Source organism: Ranitomeya variabilis, chromosome 1, assembly GCF_051348905.1.
Source record: "Ranitomeya variabilis isolate aRanVar5 chromosome 1, aRanVar5.hap1, whole genome shotgun sequence".
Taxonomy (NCBI): domain Eukaryota; kingdom Metazoa; phylum Chordata; class Amphibia; order Anura; family Dendrobatidae; genus Ranitomeya; species Ranitomeya variabilis.
The window spans coordinates 728518303-728540269 of record NC_135232.1 but is presented as its reverse complement, the minus strand read 5'-3'; the positions used below and the strand labels follow the sequence as shown (position 1 = coordinate 728540269).

General features: G+C 41.6%; 1 pseudogene across 1 annotated transcript; it reads left to right on the top strand.

Annotated features, from left to right (window-relative positions):
• The first annotated feature begins 11024 nt into the window (after positions 1–11024).
• LOC143798639 (alpha-1-antiproteinase 2-like) lies at positions 11025–12324 on the top strand (annotated as a pseudogene). The gene is made up of 2 exons (XR_013220529.1): positions 11025–11718; positions 11991–12324. The product of XR_013220529.1 is annotated as an alpha-1-antiproteinase 2-like (transcript).
• Positions 12325–21967: the final 9643 nt, after the last annotated feature.

Here is a 21967-nt window from a genome sequence, read left to right as displayed (position 1 = left end):
ACCTTGGTGGCCAGTCAACTGGCCCACGATGACCAATCAACTTTCCAGGAAACTGTTCATGTAGAAATGCTCGGACCTGACACCCAAAATTGATGGTATGGTGTGGTTTATGGGGTACAAAGATAGTGGGGCCATTCTTCATTAATGGAAACCTCAATTCCACTGGATATCTGAAATTGCTACATGATGATGTGTTGCCCTCTTTATGCACTGAAGATGGCACATTACCTGAGTTTTTCCAGGAAGATTGTGCACCACCACATTATGGGTGTCAGGTCCCAGCATTCCTACAAGGAATCTGACCCCCTTAGACTAGCATTTCTTCTGCGGTGTTGCTATCGGTGTGTCAAGAGTGGGAGAAGAGGGTTGCATTGACAATCCAACACAAAGGGCAGCACTTTGAACATATTTTATAAGTGGTCATAAACTTGTAAATAACTCATGACAGCATAAAGTTATGTTAAAACCAAGCATACCATTGTATTTCTTATGAAATTCTCAATACGTTTGATGTGTTACATGACCCTCTTCCCATTGGAAAAATTAAGTTGGATCCAAAATGGCTGACTTCAAAATGGCAGCCATGGTCACCACCCATCTTGAAAAGTTTTCCCCCCTCCCATATACTAATGTGCCACAAACAGGAAGTTGATATCACCAACTATTCCCATTTTATTTATGTGTATCCATATAAATGGCCCACCCTGTACATAGGGGCAATATTATCTACTATATAATTGTCTAAGGGTCACTTCCATCTTTCTGTCTGTCCTTCTGTCTGTCTGTCTTTCTTTCTTTCTTTCTGTCACAGATATTCATTGGTCGCGGCCTCTGTCTGTCATGGAATCCAAGTTGCTGATTGGTCTCGCCAGCTGCCTGTCATGGCTGCCGTGACCAATCAGCGATGGCCACAGTCCGATTAGTCCCTCCCTACTCCCCTGCAGTCAGTGCCCGGCACCCGCTCCATACTCCCCGCAGTCACCGCTCACACAGGGTTAATGCCAGCGGTAACAGACCACGTTATACCGCGGGTAACTCACTCCGTTACCGCCTCTATTAACCCTGTGTGACCAAGTTTTTACTATTGATGCTGCCTATGCAGCATCAATAGTAAAAAATCTAATGTTAAAAATAATTAAAAAAATAAAAAATCATTATATACTCACCTTCCGCCGCCTTTCCCGCTCCTCGCGATGTTCCGGTGCCAAGGATGGTATGCGAGAAGGACCTTCCATGACTTCACGGTCATGTGACCGCGACGTCATCACATGCCCTGGGCGCCTGCGCGAGAAGGACCTGCCATGATGTCGTGGTCATGTGACCGCGACGTCATCACACCCTGGTACCGGAAGCTGCCGCCTGCACCGCACACAGGTGACAGAACTACAAGGGTACCCTCGGAAGGTGAGTATATGTTTATTTTTTATTTTTTAACCTGTAACATACATGGCTGGGCAATATACTACGTAGCTGGGCAATATGCTATGTGACTGGCCAATATACTACGTGGCTGGGCAATATACTACGTGGCTCTGTGCTGAATACTACATCGCTGTGCAATATACTACGTAACTGGGCAATATACTAGGTGGCTGGGCAATATACTACGTAACTGGGCAATATACTACGTGGCTGGGCAATATACTACGTAACTGGGCAATATACTACGTGGCTCTGTGCTGTATACTACATCACTGGGCAATATACTACATAATTGGGCAAAATACTACGTGGCTGGGCAATATACTACGTAACTGGGCAATATACTACATGGCTGGGCAATATACTACGTAACTGGGCAATATACTACGTGGCTGGGCAATATACTACATCACTGGGCAGTATACTACGTCACTGGGAAATATACTACGTCAATGGGCAATATACTACATCACTGGGCAATATACTACGTAACTGGGCAATATACTACGTCACTGGGCAATATACTACGTGGCTGGGCAATATACTACGTGGCTGGGCAATATACTACGTGGCTGGGCAATATACTACGTGACTGGGCAATATACTACGTGGGCTGGGCAATATACTACGTCACTGGGCAAAATACTATGTAACTGGGCAATATACTATGTGGCTGGGCAATATACTACGTCACTGGGCAATATACTAGGTAACAGGGCAATATACTACGTGGCTGGGCAGTATACTACGTGGACATGCATATTCTAGAATACCCGATGCGTTAGAATCGGGCCACCATCTAGTAGTATCCATATTCTTGTATATAGGGCCAGTATTATAGCAGTTATATTCTTGTACGTAGGAGCAGCATTATAATAGTTATGTTCTTGTACATAGGAACACTATTATAGAAGTTATATTCTTGTACATAGGGGCAGTATTTTAGTAGCTATATTCTTGTACATAAGGGGCAGCATTTTAGTCGTTATATTCCTGTACATAGGGGCTATATTATAGTAGTCATATTCTTGTACATAGGACCCGTATTATAGTAGTTATATTCTTGTACATAGGAGCAGTATTATAGTAGTTACATTCTTGTACATAGGGGCAGTATTATAGTAGTTACATTCTTGTACATAGGGGCAGTATTATAGTAGTTACGTTCTTGTACATAGGGGCAGTATTATAGTAGTTATCTTCTTGTACATAGTGGCAGTATTATAGTAGTTATATTCTTGTACATAGGGGCAGTATTATAGTAGTTACATTCTTGTACATAGGGACAGTATTATAGTAGTTACATTCTTGTACATAGGGGCAGTATTATAGTAGTTACATTCTTGTACATAGCGGCAGTATTATAGTAGTTGTATTCTTGTACATAGAGGCAGTATTATAGTAGTTACATTCTTGTAAATAGGGGCAGTATTATAGTAGTTACATTCTTGTAAATAGGGGCAGTATTATAGTAGTTACATTCTTGTACATAGGGGCAGTATTATAGTAGTTATATTCTTGTACATAGGGGAAGTATTATAGTAGTTATATTCTTGTACATATGAGCAGTATTATAGTAGTTATATTCTTGTACACAGGAGTAGTATTATAGTAGTTATATTCTTGTACATAGGAGCAGTATTATAGTAGTTATATTCTGGCATACAGGGGAAGTATTATAGTAGTTATATTCTTGTACGTAGGGGCAGTATTATAGCAGTTATATTCTTGTACATAGGGGGAGTATTATAGTAGTTATATTCTTGTACATAGGGGCAGTATTATAGTAGTTATATTCTGGCATATAGGGGAAGTATTATAGTAGTTATATTCTTGTACATAGGGGCAGTATTATAGTAGTTATATTCAGGCATATAGGGGAAGTATTTTAGTAGTTATATTCTTGTACATAGGGGCAGAATTATACTACTTATAATCTGGCATATAGGGGAAGTATTATAGTAGTTATATTCTTGTACATAGGGGGCAGTATTATAGTAGTTATATTCTTGTACATAGGGCCAGTATTATAGCAGTTATATTCTTGTACTTAGCAGCAGTATTAGGCCGAAGTCACACTAGAGAGGAATACGGACGAGTGCTATGCGAGAATAAATCGCATAGCACTCGGACTAATGTTATTCTATTGGGCAGCTCCCATTCTCAGGTTTTTTTTTCTCAGCCTTATTACATTTGCGAGTGAAATCGCAGCATGCTGTCATTTTCATCGTATATCGTCCGATACTCGCCAATGAAAGTCTATGGGTGCAAGAAAAACCCACACACCACACAGACCATCAGTGTGACTTTTTTAACCTGTAACATACATGGCTGGGCAATAATATGCTATGTGACTGGCCAATATACTACGTGGCTGGGCAATATACTACGTGGCTCTGTGCTGAATACTACATCGCTGTGCAATATACTACGTAACTGGGCAATATACTAGGTGGCTGGGCAATATACTACGTAACTGGGCAATATACTACGTGGCTGGGCAATATACTACGTAACAGGGCAATATACTACATGGCTGGGCAATATACTACGTGGCTGGGCAATATTAGTATATATTAGCATCACTGGGCAGTATACTACGTCACTGGGAAATATACTACGTCACTGGGCAATATACTACGTCACTGGGCAATATACTACGTAACTGGGCAATATACTACGTCACTGGGCAATATACTACGTGGCTGGGCAATATACTACGTGGCTTGGCAATATACTACGTGGCTGGGCAATATACTACGTGGGCTGGGCAATATACTACGTCACTGGGCAAAATACTATGTAACTGGGCAATATACTATGTGGCTGGGCAATATACTACGTCACTGGGCAATATACTAGGTAACTGGGCAATATACTACGTGGCTGGGCAATATACTACGTGGACATGCATATTCTAGAATACCCGATGCGTTAGAATCGGGCCACCATCTAGTAGTATCCATATTCTTGTATATAGGGCCAGTATTATAGCAGTTATATTCTTGTACGTAGGAGTAGTATTATAGTAGTTATATTCTTGCACATAGGAGCAGCATTATAATAGTTATGTTCTTGTACATAGGAACACTATTATAGAAGTTATATTCTTGTACATAGGGGCAGTATTTTAGTAGCTATATTCTTGTACATAAGGGGCAGCATTTTAGTCGTTATATTCCTGTGCATAGGGGCTATATTATAGTAGTCATATTCTTGTACATAGGACCCGCATTATAGTAGTTATATTCTTGTACATAGGAGCAGTATTATAGTAGTTACATTCTTGTACATAGGGGCAGTATTATAGTAGTTACATTCTTGTACATAGGGGCAGTATTATAGTAGTTACATTCTTGTACATAGGGGCAGTATTATAGTAGTTACGTTCTTGTACATAGGGGCAGTATTATAGTAGTTATATTCTTGTACATAGGGGCAGTATTATAGTAGTTATATTCTTGTACATAGGGGCAGTATTATAGTAGTTACATTCTTGTACATAGGGACAGTATTATAGTAGTTACATTCTTGTACATAGGGGCAGTATTATAGTAGTTACATTCTTGTACATAGGGGCAGTATTACAGTAGTTATATTCTTGTACATAGAGGCAGTATTATAGTAGTTACATTCTTGTAAATAGGGGCAGTATTATAGTAGTTACATTCTTGTAAATAGGGGCAGTATTATAGTAGTTACATTCTTGTAAATAGGGGCAGTATTATAGTAGTTACATTCTTGTACATAGGGGCAGTATTATAGTAGTTATATTCTTGTACATAGGGGAAGTATTATAGTAGTTATATTCTTGTACATATGAGCAGTATTATAGTAGTTATATTCTTGTACACAGGAGTAGTATTATAGTAGTTATATTCTTGTACATAGGAGCAGTATTATAGTAGTTATATTCTGGCATACAGGGGAAGTATTATAGTAGTTATATTCTTGTACGTAGGGGCAGTATTATAGCAGTTATATTCGTGTACATAGGGGGAGTATTATAGTAGTTATATTCTTGTACATAGGGGCAGTATTATAGTAGTTATAATCTGGCATATAGGGGAAGTATTATAGTAGTTATATTCTTGTACATAGGGGCATTATTATAGTAGTTATATTCAGGCATATAGGGGAAGTATTTTAGTAGTTATATTCTTGTACATAGGGGCAGAATTATACTACTTATAATCTGGCATATAGGGGAAGTATTATAGTAGTTATATTCTTGTACATAGGGGGCAGTATTATAGTAGTTATATTCTTGTACATAGGGCCAGTATTATAGCAGTTATATTCTTGTACTTAGGAGCAGTATTATAGTAGTTATATTCTTATATATAGGGGCAATATTATAGTAGTTATATTCTTGTACATAGGTGCAGTATTATAGTAGTAAAATTCTTGTACATAGGGAGCTGTATTATAGTAGTAATATTCTTGTACATAGGAGCAGTATTATAGCAGTTATATTCTTGTACATAGTAGCAGTATTAGGCCGAAGTCACACTAGAGAGGAATACGGACGAGTGCTATGCGAGAATAAATCGCATAGCACTCGGACCAATGTTATTCTATTGGGCAGCTCCCATTCTCAGGGTTTTTTTTCTCAGCCTTATTACATTTGCGAGTGAAATCGCAGCATGCTGTCATTTTCATCGTATATCGTCCGAGACTCGCCAATGAAAGTCTATGGGTGCAAGAAAAACCCACACACCACACAGACCATCAGTGTGACTTGTGAGAAATACGCACCAGTGTTCTTTCGAAAAGCGGGCAATTCAGTGCGGTGTAATGTAAAATCACACTGACAGGTTAGACTAGAATAGATAAAATAATTGTATACACATAGTATACAGTAGGTATATATATATATATATATATATCATTGTCACACATATACAGTATATATATATTTAATTATTTATTTATATTTCATAGAGAGTTAGGTAGCAGAATAGCCGATAATTCAATTGCAGAAGCCAACAGGATATGACACTTGGTTTACATACAGTAAACCATTGCATATCCGTTAGATATATATATATATATATCCCTGACTAATAGTGTTAGTAGTATGTGTGTGTAAAATTGTGGAGCTGTAGGTGTTAAATTAAAGAATTTAATCATGGAAAAAACTGGCGTGGGCTCCCGCGCAATTTTCTCCACCAGAGAAGGAAAGCCAATGACTGAGGGCAGATATTAATAGCCTAGAGAGGGACCATGGTTATTGCCCCCCTGGCTAAAAACATCTGCTCCCCAGCCACCCCAGAAAAGGCACATCTGTAATATGCGGCAATTCTGGCACTTAGCCTCTCAATGGTTGGGTCTCCTTCTTGTGTTTTGCCGGTAGCAGTAGGCCTCCAAAACCAGAAGGTCTCTACTTCCTTTGAATCAACTACCCGTGTTACTATCCTTACATTTTTCTGACAATAATAGTCTATGAAACTGATATTTGTGCCACCTGAGTATAAAAGCAGGTTGAGCTGTTGCATGTGGTATCAGGGTTCCCAACACAGGAGGCCTACACAGATGCCTCACACCCCTCGTCTTCATTTGAGGTTCATTTCAAAGCTGCAAATGCTTTACCTCATGCATGGCTGATTGCTGCCGTGCCATTCTAAAATTTGTACTGTGAGTCAATTGAGGCCACTTTCCTGGCGTCTGCCCTAATTTGATGTGTTTTAGCAGCTTTTGGTGTTGCAAATGCATTTGTTTTTGCCTCCCATTGACTCCAATGGCGTTCGGCTATGTTCGGCGAATAATTCGGCGAATATTGCACAATCGGCGATTGTTATAGAGGCCTTTCCATTTTTAACCCCTGGGCTTAATGTCAGCTCACATTACACAGCTGACATCAACCACAATACTATTATCCCACTCACCATGCACACTAGGGCTAGTGGGAAGAGCCAGGCAAAGTGCCGGAATTGGTGCATCTAATAGATATGCACTTTCTGGGGTGGCTGCAGGCTGCTATCTTTAGGTGGGGGGGCAATATCCATGGCACCTCCCCAGTCTGAGAATACCAGCCCCCAGCTTGGCTGGTTATCAAAAATGGGTGGGACCCCATGGTGTTTTTTATTATTATTTATTTATATAATTTAAAAAAGAACCGCATGGGGACCCCTCTATTTTTGGTAGCCAGCAAAGATAAAGCTCACAGGTGAGGGATTTGCCTGCACTGGTTATTAAAAAAAAAAAATGAAGAGACTGAATGCCTTATTTTTTCTACACAGTGTGTGCCGAGTAATCACAGCCATGCCAATACATGCCAATACTTGACATGGCTTTGATTGAGCCAGAACTTCCCACACAGTAAAACTTGTTGATTGACTGTGCTACAGCCTTTCAACAAGCTTTGTTTGGGCTGCCGAACCTGAACAAAAACAGACTTCCTGAAGAATTCAGTGTTTGGGGTCCGTGCAAGGACACTAGGTGTCCGGTACGGACCACGAACTTTACAGCAACGTGTTCACCCTTCCCTACACAGGAGCATTCACCAGAGTGAATATACTACTGTTTATGTGGAAGTTGGTAGAGATACCTAGTACTGGCCAAACCAACATTCATCTGTTTGCTATCTAATGCATATCGATCAAAGAATATAGCAAATAAGGGAAGCACAGAGTTTGTTGAACGTGGAGATATCTCAAAACCAAATCATTTTAATTGACTTTGTCAAAGATGATCTCACAGCGCACAGGATACACGGTTAATGATTGGAGGATAAAACGTTTGTAATAAGCAATGGGTAAAGTAGAAAACCACTAAGGGATATTAGTAAGATAGCACTTAGTGTGAAATAAAACTTAACTTTTAATCAAAAATAGCTAAAAAGGGCATTAGCTAATCCAGCTGGACTAAAAAGTGCAGAAAGTAGTGCATTCTATGAACAGCAATAGCTCACAAACATGTAGTGTCATCAACATTGACCAATATATAGGACTCTCAGGTCCTGGCAATAAACAAATGATACCATGTAAACACAAATTACAGCAGACCTGGTCAGATAGCAAAATATCATAGATACCTATTGGGGATGTGAAACAAGATCATAAAAATTCCCCAGGGGAATCTATAGCAGCAGGTGGGAGAATCCCACCATGATGGCACCAGGAGACCGCTGGTCTATACTCCTCAGACCCCTCATTATGAATGCATGACACATGTCTCCTAGGCGGCACTTACCAGCGCATGAATTCCACTTGCTATGGTACATGTTGGCTGCTGCCAATTTGTGACATTTACCCAGTAATGGAGCATGCATAACATGATGTCACAGCTGGTTACTGCATTCTGCCGACCGGAAGTGCTCAATTGTACTTCAACGGTGCATAGGTTTAAACGCGGCAATCTATCTAAAACAGCATAATGCCTGAATTTACTGCGTATTGGTCTGAGGAGTATAGACCAGCGGTCTCCTGGTACCATCATGGTGGCATTATCCCACCTGCTACTATAGACTCCCCTGAGGAATTTTTATGAAAAGAAACACGTTGGGAGCAGCGCTCTTTATCTTGTTTCACATCCCCAATGGACAAAACCGTGACAACACATGTTACCTGAGCGGGTGAGAGAGTTCCATGTTATGTCTCTGTCTTACGCATGGTCTCATTAATAGGGATTGTTTCATGACTGCTGGGTCAGATTGCTTACTATCTGATGAATAATTCTGATTGAATGGATCTATGATAGCAATATATCTGACCAGGTCTACTGGAATTTGTGTTTACATGGTGTCATTTGTTTATTGCCAGGACCTGAAAGTCCTATATATTGGTCAATATATTGGTCAATGTTGATGACACTACATGTTTGAGCGATTGCTGTTCATAGAATGCACTATTTTCTGTACTTTTTAGTCCAGCTGGATTATACTTATGGAATGCCCTTTTTTAGCTTTTTTGAAGTTAAGTTTTATTTCCCTCTAATTGCTACCTTACAGAGAACAAAACCTTCACAATAGGAAAAAGCCGAAGTCCTATACAAAATCATCTGTGACACTGAAGCCACCTGCAAAGTCTGGAGGATCTGGAAACACTGAGAATAGAAAGATGGTTTACATAATGGATGTTTTTCCCATTTGCAACATTGTCGACTCTGAAGAATTTTCTCGTGTTTTTCTTCTATTTTCTGTCTCTATGATAAGAATCATTGAATCCAATGGTTTTCTGATGACCCATATCTGTCTACTCTACCTTAGTGTCAGGTGAAGATATAGCAGAGCTTAATATGTCTTTAACCTGCATTTAGAACTAGGTGACATGTATTTTATGATGTCCACAATATTTAAAGGGGATTTCTTCTTTGAACAGTGCATATTGTTAGAAGGATGAAACAATGGGGGACTTAAGGTATTACATTGGGGTCTATGGAAACATTTAGGCTGTCCTAAAAATGCACTGATGGACAAAGTAATTAAAGCACCCAAATCCACATGTCATATCCTGCAATTACTGGAGATATCTGGGACTATAAACAATGTGCCTAATCACCAACAGGCATGTAGTAGCTAACAGAGGCAACTACTTGCATGTTGTACCCAGTGCCAGTCATTGACCACTCCTGCGAGAGATACAGCTTGCTCCCTATCAACAGAGCAGTGCGTTCTCTTCCTGTTGCCAGGGCAGGACTACTCTTCTCATGCTGATTGACAGCCAGCTTCCCCCAATTAAGCAGCGGGGAACCGGCTGTCAATCAACATACCAGTAGTCCGGTCTTGTTAACAGGAAAATAAACTGCAGCTCTGTTGACATGCCATCAGCTGAAGTCTGTGATGGTGGAAAACGGCGCGGGGAACAACATGCAAGTGAGTAGCAACTAGAGATGAGCGAACCTGAATAGTGAAGGGGTAATTACATCTCAGTGGACACCAGTTGTATAATTATTTTTTTTACCTCCACACCTACAATGGCCCGTACGTCTTATGTTACTTCTCAGCAGGATCATGCAGAAGCGCAAACCCCGAGCACAAAGGGCCTAATTTATTATTGCATATGCACTTTTTTAACTACATTTTGGTGTTTTTCACCTGTTTTTCATTTATACTTTAATTCTTCTGTCAATTTGCACCTTTTTTGCAAGTCTTTTTTTGTATTTGCTCACCTGTTTTTCTTTTGTTCGTTATCATTGGCATGATTTGGGGTTTATAGCTTTTTTTAAAAAAAAATCACAATACTTTTGAGCAATCATGCGCCAGCCCCATCCTCATCCAGTGATATTATGCACGTCAGAATTTTTTTCGCAAATTTGTTACATTTTAGTGGAAAATACAACTTTTTGAGCTTGAAAGTTGGAAAAAAGTTTACAGTCCAATATATGGAAAAAAAAAATTATTTTTCCTAAAACTCATAAACCGCATGCCCCATTTTGAAGAATTTAACAAAAAAAAGTCAAGAAATATCAGAAGGCAAACAGAAAAAAGTTAAAATAAAAAAATGCAAATGATGAATCGGGCTCAATTTGTTCCAACAGCCAAAACAAAAATGTCTAAATAATACAATAATATACCCCATTGCTAAGTGATTAATGCCAGGTGATATGGATGGCATGTAGATGACATTTTTGATATTTATTATAATCCGGCTAATAGTGAAATGTTCTTTCAAAAACATGAGGTTCTCGCTGTTTTGGGAGTGGCTCTACCTTTCACACTGGCTTTTGCTGATCATCATGATAGCGATCATAAACATAACAATGACCACCATGATCACAAAGATGGCCATATTGAGAAAAGGGAAAACCAAGGCAAGGAGCACCATCAACACCATAACAAATCCATGCTTAGCCACAAGGTATTTCAATACTATTCAAAATTTTCTTTTGACCTGTATCAGCAGGTGGCTCTAGATCATCCTTCTGAGAACACTTTCTGCTTCCCTGTCAGTGTTTCTATTGAGTTTGCTGTTCTGTCTTCTAGTGTTAATGCTCAGACTCACTCACAGATCATTGAAGGGCTCAATTTCAACATTTTGGAGACCTTAGAACAAGAAATCCATGAAGGTTTCCACCATCTTCTAGATCTCCTTAATAATGCACATAGTGAGTTAAAGCTAAGTGGTGAGAACGCACTCTTCATCTCCAAGGAACAAAAGATTCTCCAGACATTCTTAGATGAGGCCAAGAAGCTCTACTACTCTGAGGCGTTCTCTACTGACTACAAAACTGAAGAAGCAAAAAATCAGATCAACAGTTATGTGGAGAAGAACACCCATGGCATGATCACCAAGCTGCTGGACAGCGTAGACCAGGACGCCATTAAGGTCCTCATCAACTACATTTATTTCAGAGGTAATTATAATGTAACACATCAGCCACCACACACTCAGAAGGGCCCATGTTGGAGACTTCCTCTAAGAGGGAAATGTTGAAACAAGAACCTTTTCAGCATTAGTAAACCATAATGTGCTATCAATGGGTCGTTACACTAACAATTGGGTAAAGTTTTATTATACGCCACAGTTAGACAATTCTTTGATTTTAAGTAATACCTGCAACATAATATCAAAGCCACCATCATCCCAAACAGTAATATAATCCGTTATCTTTTTATTTCTTCATAGGGAAATGGAAATAACCATTTGAAGAAGACTGTGCAGAAGAGGGAGGTTTTCATGTCAGTGAAAACACAACTGTGAAAGTGCCATTTATGACCAGAATAGGATCTTACGATGTGGTTTTTACTGATGAGGCCACAGTGGTCTCCATACCTTATGAAGGAGATGTCAATGCCTTATTCATCCTGCTGAAGATGGGAAAGTTACCTGAAACAGAGCAGAAATTTAATAAAGAAACAATTCTAAAGTTGAAGAAATCGATGAACAGGTGGTAGGGAAAAAAGTGTCCACCTGTCTTTTATCTTGTTGGCATATGCAACAGATTAGGACTTATTATAAGTGAAAGGAGGACTTTATACTAACCAGACAGCAGATGGCGATAGTGTGTAAAGTTATATACTTGCTGTAATGTGGGGAGGGAAACTCTCAGTTGTTGGTTGTTTTTCTTACTTCCTGATTCTTCCTGTATATTCTTTCTTCTTCTTGAATGTATTATATGCCTCAGTGCACGGATTGTGTGACACTGAATTGTATCTCATGCTTACCAGTATGAAGTAAATACTGTTTACTCAAGATATCTTGCTGATTGAAGCTCTCATAACTACAGCGGTGACTGCAAGAAGACGCACTCTGCAACATATCTCACATGTTTCTACAGTGTTTACATATTTCTCTATCACATACTGAGTTTTGCCCATTTAGAGATAGCATTAGTATGTAATTTAAAGCTGATTTTCTAACTAAAAGGAGTTGTAAATGACAAAATACTGACTGGCACTTCCAAGCTAATGTGAACAGGTGCATACTAGGAGCAGCCTTCTCCATATACAATAAACAAAAAAATTTCACTGTAGTGCTAAAGCATGTCAACATGAAATATATGAATAAACCTACAAACACCTACAAACACAAGGCTTAAATTAAAGGAACTTTCCAAATTAGTAATAAATCCAAACAGAGCAAGGAAGTAAATGCCAAAAAAAGTAAAATAAAATCATCTTTATTAACAAAAAATCTAAAATAGAGTAAAAATAGAGATACAAATACAAAAGAGTTTCTGCCTAACAGTGTAGTACACCCATATGTAACTTGACTAGTGTCATCATAGAAGGCCTATCTGTATACTTTAGTTACCATATCAATACAAGCCTGTCTGTAAGCTTTAATTACCGTATTAATGCCACAGGAGTAATCCAAATAGCCCTTACACAAGGTTAAACTACAGGGTTGGCCATATATATGGATACACCTAAAAAAATAGGAATGGTTGATGATATCAACTTCCTGTTTGTGGCACATTAGCAGGGCCGCCATTACTGCCCTGACTGGCGTATGGGGCCAGGTGGGCAGAGGGGGCCCGCATCGGGCCCCGTCTCATCTGCCCATAGAGCCCGGACCCGGGCCCCAGCAGCAGGCTTCTGACGGTACACTGAATCTGCATCTAAGACGCAGGTTCAGTGTCCTCTTTTGCCTTGCAGGCCTGCAAGGCAGTAGTTGAGCCGCCAGCCAATCGGAGGCTAGCAGCTGACGTCAGCGCGCACATTGCCGGCGTATGATGTCATTGTCATTCACCGGCGAGTCCGCGCTGAAATGCCTGGACTGGACATCGGCGCTGGACAGCGGACAGGTAAGAAGAAAGGTGTTATTTTATTTTTACTGAATGCGGCAAGCCCGGGGCATGATAAAGACAAGAGGGCAGGATTCGAGACAGGGGCTTGATAAAGGCCCTTAGGGCCGAAACGTTGCTGTTGTATGGCAAAATAAAAACTTCTTTTTTATACTACACACCTGGATGGAGCGCTGTTCTTCTATTGCTTGAAATTTCTATGGTCCTGGATGGTTCCCTGGACTTGGACGGGCGCCCCAGCTAGTGAGTGCTTTCAGCCTTCTGTTTATTTCAGGGGCTTGATGGAGACACGGGGGCAGGAATGAAAACAACACTGGGGGCAGCTATGAAAACAACACAGGGGGCAGAATGTGAGGCACAGGGCAGGAATGGAAACAACACAGGGTGCAGAATGTGAGGCACGGAGTAGGAATGGAAACAACACAGGTGGCAGGAATAGAAACAAGACAAGAGGCAGGAATGGAAACAATTATATACCACAGTAACACTGGCGCTCGGCACCAGTGCCCACCACGTGAGTGGGACTAACTACTATAATCACCCAGCTGCTGGTATACTCAGAAACTGTGCCACTTTCTGTATGAAACAATAAATATGCTGATAAATGATACCGCGCTAGGGTGAGTATGGTGACCTCTCCCTGACTACAGGGATACGATATACCTAAATGCCCTAATAAATGGTAAACAGAACACGCTACAGATGGTGGTATAACCAATGGTAAGCTAGTGGTGTATATGTACGCTACCAGCGGTGTGTCCTAGTGTGAACCAGAGGATAATATGGTCCCCCACGAGACAGACATAAACAATTGTGGCAAGTGCAGTCAGCGCATAAAGAATAAGTGCTGTGTACGGCTCTTACCAAGTGCTGCGCTAGGTGTCCGCTAAGCTGTTCCTGGTGCATTGCTCCGTGAGTAGTAGTGGCAGATGTAGGGGCAACTGGCTTCCAGGGAGTAGCGGGCAGGTGGGCGCGTGTACTCTGATACCGCGACCCGTGCGAGGTATCGCTGCTGAGTGTAGAGCCAGGGACCGTTCCGGCCGGAGACGTCCCTGGTTGCACTAGGAAAAAAAAAGATGGCCGCCGCTGTCAAACAGCGTGTGACGTCACAGGCCTATGGAGCCTCGCTAGGACCAAAAAGCAAACCGACGCGTTTCGAAGGGTAAATGCCCTTCTTCATCAAGGAATGGAAACAACACAGGGACAGAATGTGAGACACGGGGTAAGAATGGAAACAACACAGGCGGTAGGAATGGAAACAACACAGTGGGCAGGAATGGAAACAACACAGGAGCAGAATGTGAGACACGGGGCAGGAATGGAGACAACACAGGGGGCAGAATGTGAGACACATGGGGCAGGAATGGAAAAACAAAGGGCAGGAATGGAAACAACACCGGGCAGAATGTGAGGCACGGGGCAGGAATGGAAACAACACGGGGTCAGAATGTGAGACACAGGGGGCAGGAATGGAAACAACACAGGGGCAGGAATGGAAACAACACAGCGGGCAGAAATGGAAGCAACACAAGGGGCATGAATGGAAACAACACAGGGGGTAGGAATGGAAACAACACAAGGGGCAGGAATGGAAACAACATGGGGTAGGAATGGAAACAACACAAATGGCAGGAATGGAAACAACAAAGGGGGCAGAATGTGTGAAATGGGGCAGAATGTGAGACATGGGGCAAAATGTGAGACACAGGGGGCAGAATGTGAGACACAGGGGGCAGAATGTGAGATACGGGGCAGGACGTGAGACACGGGGCAGAATGTGAGATGGGGTAGGATGTTAGGTGGGGCAGAATGTGAGACACAGGGGGCAGGATGTGAGATATGGGGCAGGCTGGGAGACTGGGCAGGATGGAGACAAATGGGGCAGGAACATGGGGCAGGAAGGAGACAGATGGGGCAGGAATATGGGGCAGAATGGAGGCAGATGGGGCTGGATGGAGACAGATGGGGCAGGATCATGGTGCAGGATGGAGACATGGTACAGGATCATGGGGCAGGATGGATACGATGGAGACAGATGGGGCAGCAGGATCATGGGACAGATGGGGCGGCAGGATCATGGGACAGATAGGGCAGGATGGGGAGATCATATGGGGGCAGAATGGATACTCATGAGGGCAGGATGTGAGAACATATGGCTGGAGCCAGGAATGAGATACACCTTGTCCAGGATGGGGATATTATTACCATAGGGGCTAATTAAGGGATATTATTACTGCAGTGATGTATTTATTTTATTTTTTGAGGATACTGCTTTAAATGGGGGGGCTGTCCTATTACTGTACAGAGCGACACTGTCGCCTTCTTTTCTTCATCTGGTGTAGTGTTGACGTTGGGAAAAAATTAAGCAATGTGTTCTGCAAGCGGAGCTCTAGATAACTGTTTTATTTCCTGCAGAGACGAGCCCTGGCTGGAAGACATGATGGTGGTCTGTGCTGGATGAAGATAGAAAGCGAGGCTGAAGGACTTCATCTAGAGATATCACTGGTGAGTCAGTGTGTTACCTGTACACAGACACTGCATACTAAGTACAGATCCCCTGTGTATAATGGCACTTATGGTGATAGTTGTGTTTCTTTTTATTAATGATCAGTATTGCAGTATTCCATCACTATGTGTTAGGGGTCGAATTCCCTCCTCTGCACAGGGGGAATCTCGGTCCATCTCCGCTGCGGTCTCCTATTCTTCTCCTGCCGCAGTGGAGCCTGCTCAGCGGAGACGTCGGTCCCAGCGTCTCACTCAGTCTCACTCTGTGCTAAGAGTTACTGCTGCCTTTCCTGCTTCTGCCATTGAAGTCGGTGCTGGGTAGCGGCGAGCAGACACTTCTGGGTCTAAGTCCTGCTTTGCTCGTTCTGAGCATGCCCAGAGTAAGATCTCTCAGTGGAGATCGAGGGTCACATGATCTGATACTGCAGCTAAGGTCATTGGATCCTTCAGGAAGGTCCTGTAGGTGCTCACGCTCTGGTATAGCTTCTCATTGGTCCTTCTAGGAAGGTCCTGTATGTGCTGCAGCTTTTTATGGTTCGCATGACCGCACGGCCATGCGCTTGTATTGTTCTTTGTTAAGTGCTTTGCGCCAGTGTGGTCACGAGAGTATGTGTTCAGGGACCCGGCTGAAATAAGCCCCTAGAATGCTGGCACCTCCGGCGAGGAGTTTGTGTTTGAATGTGTTCAGGGACCCGGCTGAAATAAGCCCCTAGAATGCTGGCACCTCCGGCGAGGAGTTTGTGTTTGAATGTGTTCAGGGCCCGGCTGAAATAAGGCCCTAGAATGCTGGCACCTCCGGCAAGGAGTTTTGTGTGCATGCGTGACCACTGACTTCTCTCTGTGTGGGCAGTTAGCCTGTGCCTCTGTGAAGTCTAACAGGGCACAGTGCTTTTCTTTCACAACTACTCGGTGAAGTAACTGAGTTAGTCCATACCGCCATATCGTGCCGCCGTTGCTAGCAGCAGGTACTCCTGCACAGTGGACCCCGGGCTGCGAACGCACCAATATCAATAAAAACATCTCTATTTATTCGGTGCGTTCCGCTAGCCGTAACACTATGTGGCGGTAATATGTGATCTGGACATGGTGTGATGATGTTTGTCCCTTGTATGTGCTATTATTCGGTCACTGTGATGGTAATATGTGATCTGGACATGGTGCGGTGGTATTTGCCCCTTGTATGTGATATTATTGGTAATTTTAAAAATTGAAAAATAAATAAAAATATTCCGAAATTGTATTGCATATTTTAACAAATTTTTTAATAGGTTAGCGTAGAATAGGGCCCGGCTGAAAGAGTCTATCTTGTTGTGGTGGCAGATTAGAAAAATCTTTTGGCCAAAACAAAAGCTGCTGGCTATATGTGTGATCTGGTGATGGGAACTGTTAATGTGTGATTGGTGAGAAGTGGAGTTTTTCCAAGAGAGAGCCGTGGGACTGTGAATAGTTCAAGGGCTGGAAGCAGAGCTGGGGTGAAGACTAAGTGGAGTCTCAATGGGGCCCCGAAATTCCTAGTGGCAGCCCTGATCACGTCCATAGCTAGCACATAACTAGTTATATCATGTCCATAGCTGCCACATAACTAGTTACAGGGATGCCACTAGGAATTTCAGGGCCACATACTGGCAAAAATTTTGGGCCCCCTTGAGACTCTGCCCAGGCTTCACCCAAGCCCCGCCTTCACCCCTCAAACCTTCCATAGTCCCACCACCCACTCTTTTGAAATGTAAAAAAAATTATATCTGGTTTTCTAAATATTTCAGAAATATTAATCTGATTTTTTTTTCATTTGTATTCAGCTCCCCTGAATAAGTACATTGTAGGACCACCTGTCTTTGCTGTAGTCTTTTGGGGTCTGTCTCTCCATATTTTTCTTCTGCAGTCTTTTGGGGTCTGTTTCTCCCAGCCTTCTCTGCTGCAGTCAATTTGGGTCTGCCTCCCAGGTATGTCTGCAGTCTTTTGGGGTCTGTCTCTCTATCTTTCTCTGCTGCTGTCTTTTGGGGTCTGTTTCTCCCAGCCTTCTCTGCAGCAGCCTTTTGGGGTCTGTCTCTCCCAGCTTTCTCTGCAGTCTTTTGGGGTCTGTCTCTCCAGCCTTCTGTGTTGCAGTCTTTTGGGGTCTGTCTCTCCCAGCTTTCTCTGCAGTCTTTTGAGTTCTGTCTCTCCAGCTTTCTTTGCTGCAGTTTTTTGGGGTCTGTCTCTCCCACTTTTCTCCGCTGCATTCTTTTGGGGTCTTTCCCCAACTTTCTCTGCTGCAGTCTTTTAGGGTCTGTCTCTCCAGCTTACTTTGCTGCATTCTTTTGGGGTCTCTCTCTCCCCACCTTTCTCTGCTGCAGTCTTTTAGGATTTGTCTCTCCAGCTTCCTCTGCTCCATTCTTATGGGGTCTGTCTCTCCAGGTTTGCACATCTACAGTACTGTAGCTCACAGTCCTGGAGTCTCTGCATTTGCCCAAACCTCAGAATGCTGCTCATTGTAATATTAAAACAATGCATAAGCGAAATATATACAATCATTAGTTGTTGAGGACTGATATTGATACCACAGGTGTGTTACAGACTTTTATACCATTGGGGCATTGGGGAGTGAAGAAAAACTAATTTACATTTTTACCACCACGATTGTGTGTTAGCCCCAAGTTTTATATTTTCACACTGGGAAATGAGAAAAAAATGGCGCCAGAATTTGTCCCACAATTTCTGCTGAATGTAGAAATACCCCATATGTGGCTGTACAGTACTACTTGCTCAACCCCTGCTTCTGGAGACACGCACCGGTAAAATAGGCAGGCTCTCATCACTACAGAAATGCCAAACATATGGGTACTAAATGTTGTTTAGACACACTGGGGCTCAGAAGAAAGGAGGGGCATTTGGATTTGGGAGCAGAGAATTTGCTGAATTTCTTTTTTTGGGCGAGGAGCCATTTAGCCTTTCCAGAGCCTTTGTGCTACCAGTAACAGTAACATGGAAGCCCCCTATATTTCTGTTAACAGATGGCAGACCTTAGTGGGCACTTGCTTTTTTTGTGGATTGAGTTGAAGCTTTTATTGGAAACATTTTACATAACATTTGGGATCGCATTTATCCTGCTTTCTATGTTGAGCACTTACTTTAGGGTTTCCACCTAAATCTCTGAGTGACGTGATTCAGATGAAACCACCAAGGGATCCATTCACTATAATGAGGCAGCAGGTTTACTCTGGACTCCAACTGGCCTCTGTTTAGTGGTGTCCTTTTTAGAAGTGCACAAAGCTGTGGCCGATGACACTTTTATACAATCCTAAAAAAATGGACACTGCTGGATCACAGGTGCTATGGTATCCACATTGCTTCCATCTGCCTCATTATAGGGAATCTTCCACCAGGGGTTCTGTCTGTATCACATATTTCAGAGATTTACACGGAAACCTCGGTGTAAGCGCTCAGTGCAGAGCACAGGATAAATGTGCGTCAAACCTTACTGTGATCTTTGGGATGCAGAATGAAATAATCAACAGCATGTGAAGAATTGGCTTTGTTTATTTTTTACATCGTTCCTTATGTGGTATAAGTGATTAGGCAACTTTATTCTTCGGATCAGTGCGATTAAAGCGATACCAGATTTATAAGGGGTTTTTATGTTTGGCTTCTGTCACATACTAAACGATGCTTTTCATTGCGAAAAATAGTTTTTGCATCACCATACTTGGAGAGTTATAATTTTTCCATATATTGGCCGACAGTCATGTGAGTGCTTGCTGTTTGCGGGATGAGCTGACATTTTTATTGGTATCATTTTAGGGTACATGACATTCAGTGGGGGAAATAAGCATTTGATCCCTTGCTGATTTTGTAAGTATGCCCACTGACAAAGATATGAACGGCCTATAATTTTAAGGGTAGGTTAACTTTAACATTGATATAATATCAAAAATAAAATCCAGAAAATCACATTCTATAAATTACATAAATTTATTTGCATTTTGTAGTGAGAAATAAGTATTTGATTCCTCTGGCAAACAAGACTTAATACTTGGTGGCAAAACCCTTGTTGGCAAGCACAGCAGTTACAAATTTTTTGTAGTTGATTATGAGGTTTGCGCACATGTCAGGAGTAATTTTGATCCACTCCTCCTTGCAGATCATATCTAAATCATTAAGATTTTGAGGCTGTTGCTTAGCAACTCAGAGCTTCAACTCCCACCATAAGTTTTTTAAGGTCTGGATACTGGCTAGGCCACTCCATGATCTTAATGTGCTTCTTTTTGAGTCACTCCTTTGTTTCCTTGGCTGTATGTTTTGGATCATTGTCTTGCTGGAAGACCCAGCCACAACCCATTTTTAATTTCCTGGAGGAGGGAAGGAGGTTGCCACTTTTGAATTTTACGGTACATGGCTCCATCCATTCTCCCATTGGTGCAGTGAAGTAGTCCTGTGCCATTAGCAGAGAAACACCCCCAAAGCATAATGTTGCCACCTCTATGCTTGACAGTGGGTTTTGCATAGTTTGGTCACAGAAGAAACTTGTGAGAAGATTATATGGGGTAATTCAACTTTTATCTTCACAGAACATGAGATACATGCATCAGCTTCTTAATACAGCATAACAGGAAGTCTGAAGGATGTTTTATCAGAGAGAAAGTGAAACCAAAGTACAACAAGTATATGCATTACACTCAACTAAGCATATAACAGTAACAACATCGTCATCTACTGTCAGAAAAGTGTAGACTCCTCCTGCACACAAATAAGTCTGTATCTGTTGCATATCTGCCAACACACTTTCTCAACAGGACTTATTTGGTTAAGCCTAATTTTTTCATCAGTCTCTGATGTCTTTCAGCATTCAATGCCTTTGTGAAAATATCTGATGTCGTATCTTCACTTGGGCAGTGCTCTAAATTTAGGATTCCTTGTTCCTGGTGATCTCTCAAGAAGTGAAACTTCACATAAATGTGTTTAGTTTTTGGATTAACTCTTTTAATCTGAGCAAGAACTAGACATCCTTGATTGTACCTAGGAATGCAGATAGAAAGAGAAGATGAGTTTCCTTCTTAATCAAAATCACATGATTCAAGACATAATCGAAACATTTGGATTGAAAGATGCAAAACCAGCAAAAGTCTCCAATGGAAATCAGCTATCTGAAGGAAATAAATAGTGAACAGAATCTAGTACCGAATAATGAACAACACAGAAAGGCAATCTGAAAATTATTATATCTTGCGACTGTTACAAGGCCAGACATTGCAGCAGCAGTAGGAATTTTGAGCAGGAAGGTGTCAAAGCCAAACAAAATGGATTGGAATGCAGTGAAGAGAGTAATCCTTTATTTGAAAGGGACTAGCAGTCTGAAACTGAAACTACCTGCAAGTGAGAAATGCATTTTAACCGGATACGTTTATGCAGACTGGGCTGGAGAGCCAGTTGACAGGAAATCTACCAGTGGCTATCTTTTCTTGCTCTCAGGTGGACCAATTACAGTTATATGAAAAAGTTTGGGCACCCCTATTAATCTTAAGCTTAATGTTTTATAAAAATTGTTTTTTTTGCAACAGCTATTTCAGTTTCATATATCTAATAACTGTTGGACACAGTAATGTTTCTGCCTTGAAATGAGTTTTATTGTACTAACAGAAAATGTGCAATCTGCATATAAACAAAATTTGACAGGTGCATAAGTATGGGCACCCTTATCATTTTCTTGTTTAAAATACTCCTACCTACTTTTTACTGACTTACTAAAGCACTTTTTTTGGTTTTGTAACCTCATTGAGCTTTGAACTTTATAGCCAGGTGTATGCAATCATGAGAAAAGCTACTTAAAGTGTCCACTTGCAAGTTGTTCTCCTGTTTGAATCTCCTCTGAAGAGTA